Genomic DNA, 4,254 nt, shown 5'->3' on the forward strand with positions numbered 1-4,254 from the left:
GATACTGATTCTGATCCTGATTCTGATTCTGATCCTGATTCTGATCCTGTTTCTGATTATACATTTTATACTGATTCTGATTTTCAACTTTAGCCCGATCCTGATCCTGATTCTGATTTTGATCTTGATTCTGATCCCTATTTTGATCCTAATTCCGATCCTGATTTTGATTCAAATCCTTATACTGCTTCTGATTCTGATTCTGGTTCTGATCTTGTTTCTGGTTCTGATTCGGATTCCGATCTTGATTCTGTTCCTGATTCTGATTCTGATTTTGACCCTGATTCTGATCCTGATTCTTATCCTGATTTTGATCCTGATTCTGATCCTGATTCTTATTCTGATTCTGTTCCTGATTCTGACCCTTATTTTGTAACTCGAGGTTAACTCAGTGGGTGGGTGGTTTTGGTTAAAGGTGTATTGAGTGGAATTGTGGACTCAGGGTCGTAATCAGGAATCACCACGGGCTACTCCCTCTTGAGTGCTGCAAGGGTACCCAAAATAGAGATGTCCAAAAGCGTAACAAACAAACCCTGTTATAAAAAGCGAGTGGTACCTCGCATGTCACCAACCGTTTTTCGGAGACTAATTTTCATAGCTGACCAAAGTAGAAACTCTTTCTCGGAACGTATCAGGGGGAGGCATGGGAAAACGTAGTATTAACGATAACAAATCAAAAAGTGGAAACAACTTCAACTAAATAAATAGTACTAACACAGGATATTGGGTTTACAAAGTACTGCGGGGTTATTTATTGGCGACAATAACCCTAAACTCAACATCACGTTTGCTCTTATACTTGCGGTTTTACAGGTGTAGGTTTCTGGTTAGTTGTTTGCGTTGCGATCTTTGAAGCTTTCCTTATCGACCCGGTTGATTGTTCTGGTAGATTCTCACCGATTTCGGCGTCCCGAAACGGTGTCGAATCAACAATAGCTGATACAGGTCCGAGTTGGTGCGGTTGTTGTTAGGTAGACTGGATTGAGGTTATGTCCACCCGATGCGTCTTACTTTTCTGTCCGTATTTAGCGTGGTTATTTGTGTTGGCCACAACCGCCACCTGTCGAGGTCGATGCAAAGCTTGAAGGGAATAAACCAAGAAGAAAAAGGTCCTCTGGACCTGACCAGAGCAATTACTACACGTGATGTCATATTTTTGTTTACCGCATGTTTTCTTTCTTATAACTATTTTACAATATTTATATGAATATAAGTTTTAACAAAATTTACCTTTTTCTTCGTATTTTGTTTTTAATCTGTTTCAGTGTTTCTTCTATGTAACATTTCACGTGGTTTTACGGCTATTTGATATAAGAAAACAATTTAAGTATTCTCGCACAGATCCACGTGGTGTTTGTTCTAACATTTTAATCTAAACTTTAAGAATTTTACCTTTTCGTTCGTAATTCGGTGTAACTTGTTATTATTTTGTTATTATAAACTTTTACGACGTTTTTAGCTGTGTGATACACAAAATATGTTTTAGTTACACATTTTAACACGTGACTTTGTTTATACGTACTATTTCTATCAAACATACAACTTATATTTTTAGCCACTTTTAACTTTCCGTGTTTTACGTCTTTTAACTTGTAGACCTTACTTGTACTTTTTAACCTGTAATTAGTATTTATTCTTTAGAATTAGTTGAACCACTTTAAAAAACGTGATTATTACTTTTAACTTTACGGACACGGCGCGCACTTCATAGCCCTAAGGCGTTCACGGACAGAAAGAAGCCTTTACTTGCTAGGCCGAATCTAAGCAACCTTGAATCACATAGAGTTCATCCGACCGTAACACCAATATATAAGTACGTCGGCAAATGGAAATGACGTGTGCGACGTTGATTGGGTGATGACACTTCCTCGCGATAACAAAAGCCTGTTCATCCACGCCCATGGGTATCTCTCGGGAGAGAGTAGCCGCGTAGTGAGAGGGATGGGAGGTAAAATGGGACGAACCCCTGAGTGGCGATTGTTTTGACGTCTCTCGATGAGAGCTAGTGAGAACCCCTTACCAGGGATGTAGTCTGTTTTGCAAAAGTGTCGGAGACACATTATTTTTAGGTTACAAACGGTTACAATTTTGATCCTAATTCCGATCCTGATCCCGATTTTGATTCTGATTCTGATCTTGATTCTGATCTTGATTCTAATCTTGACTCTTATCTTGATTCTGATTTTGATTTTAGTCCTTGCAGGTTGCAAATAATGGTAGAACTTTTTCTTTTTCGCTCCGAGATTTTCTTTGGGCCCGGCTAGTAAAACAACCAAATTGAACGTAGCGTCGAACGTGTTAATTCAAAGGCTTCCAAATCAGCTTATCAGAGAAACAAAATGGTGTTTGATAACAGCTCGAAATAATACTGCATGTTTTATAAGACTGATACCAAACTTTTGGTTGACAATCTGAGTAGCAATTTTTTTAAATTTTTTTTGAGTGCTTACATTGCAATTTCTGCAAATGTACAAAATTCTTCAAATGTGTTTTGATAAAAAGACAAAAAAAAAGACATACACCGTCTTAGCCGATTTAGGCTTCACAGACTGAATAAATGACGTGGACAACTTAAGATTAACAAATAACACCCAGTACCGAGATGGGAATCGAACCCATGCCATCAGTGGATCAGCGATTACCGTCTTACCACGCTAACCACTCGACCACCGAGACGTACAAACCGACGTACAGACCCCACACCGGGATTGAATTTTAAGTTTAGTTATTGCAGAAAATGTTCCAACTTTAAGCTACGTCTAAGCTCTTTCGAATGAAATCCAAAGATATGTGATATATCATAAGATGGCTGAAACATGACCAAACAAAATTCAAATATTTTAGGGGATGATTCCAAATTAATGGCCGGCAGTGTTATTTTGCAGTAAAATTTCTTTACTTAGCAAAATTTTTCAAAAAAAATTATGTTATAAATGATGAATAATCGAAAATAATAAAGTCAATTTATTTTCATCCGGAAAAAAATTAATTGCAAAATTCGTAAACTCAACTTATTGAAAAGAAAACTGAATATGTTTTGTTGGGAAATGCTGCTTTGAAGTGCCTACATATTATTCCTAAATGATAAAAAAAAAAAATTGGTTATTTTGTTGTGCGGTGCTTGTAAAGGTTTAACTTTTGGTAGCAAACATTTGTACTGAAAGCGATGCATGAAAACTCCAACATGCTCGTGTGTCGCTGTCAAAAATGGGAATGGGCAACTATTTGTCTCCTGTCACGACAAGTGTCAGCTCTGAACGAAATTAAGAACAACAATTTCGAGGCGACGAAAGGGACCTGAAATGAGAGTGGAGAAAAAAATCCTGAAACTCTAATGAACCATTCATCGACGTCGTCGTCGTTGCGTCTCTTCGTCATTGTATGGTGGTTGTGGAAATGAGTCGAAGGAAAAGCAATCAGTTTTCCCCGTCGTTCGAGGTTCGATAATTTTCGGAAAATTCTCGTTGGAAAAAACTATTGCAACTAATGAGGAAGGGGGGACGTTCGTCATCGTCGCGCGAAAAAGGAAACAGAAAAATTCTAGTACGTTCTGTACTGTACTAACTGTTCATTTTGAAGTTTGACTGCGTTCCGGGCGATGATGATGGCAGCAAATGCTGCCGACGACAGATGACTCCGGCTCTGGGTCGAGATGGATTGTGATTGAATGAGTTGGCGAAAATTCGAATGAGTTTTCCCCGATAATGGATTTCCCTCGGCTGGCAACTGATGGCTGTCGTCGACCCATTGTGGATATGTGCCGTCGGTTGTAACCATTCATTTAATGGTTACAATAAAAAAATTGTGATTTTTGGGCCAGTTTGGATGAAAACTTTGTAAATATTGTAAATAAAAATTATTGTTCGTAAATGTCTAAAATTAGGATAAGATATCTCATGTTTGTGTGGTGTCTTGTTAAAAAAAAAAAAATAAAAAAAAAGAAAGGCCCGGCTAGCTCAGTCGGTAGAGCATGAGACTCTTAATCTCAGGGTCGTGGGTTCGTGCCCCACGTTGGGCGCCAATTGTTAGATTTGTTTAGACCCTACTTCCCTGCGCTAGCTCAACAGGGGAAATGGTATTGATCACCGGAGGAACTTTTACAACAATTAAAACTGTTAAAATAGTGATTCTAGGGCGGACTTTTAAACCTTAATTGAACTTTACGGAAACAAACAACAATAGGAAAAATATTCTTAATCTTTCAGGGAATGCACATTTAAAGAAAGACTCGACAATTTGGATGAAAGAAAAGAC

The 4,254-nt window shown here is 38.1% G+C and overlaps 1 long non-coding RNA gene and 1 other non-coding gene across 2 annotated transcripts; one reads left to right on the forward strand and one right to left on the reverse strand.

Annotated features, from left to right (window-relative positions):
• Positions 1-723: 723 nt before the first annotated feature.
• Positions 724-1,769, reverse strand: LOC129758073 (uncharacterized). The gene is made up of 5 exons (XR_008739881.1): positions 1,678-1,769; positions 1,523-1,617; positions 1,393-1,459; positions 1,231-1,301; positions 724-1,120 (listed from the first exon to the last, which is right to left on the reverse strand). It is a non-coding gene; the product is annotated as an uncharacterized LOC129758073 (long non-coding RNA).
• A 2,176-nt stretch (positions 1,770-3,945) lies between these two features.
• Trnak-cuu (transfer RNA lysine (anticodon CUU)) lies at positions 3,946-4,018 on the forward strand. Its single transcript has one exon. It is a non-coding gene; the product is annotated as a tRNA-Lys (tRNA).
• Positions 4,019-4,254: the final 236 nt, after the last annotated feature.

This window comes from Uranotaenia lowii, chromosome 3 (assembly GCF_029784155.1).
Source record: "Uranotaenia lowii strain MFRU-FL chromosome 3, ASM2978415v1, whole genome shotgun sequence".
Lineage (NCBI taxonomy): Eukaryota > Metazoa > Arthropoda > Insecta > Diptera > Culicidae > Uranotaenia > Uranotaenia lowii.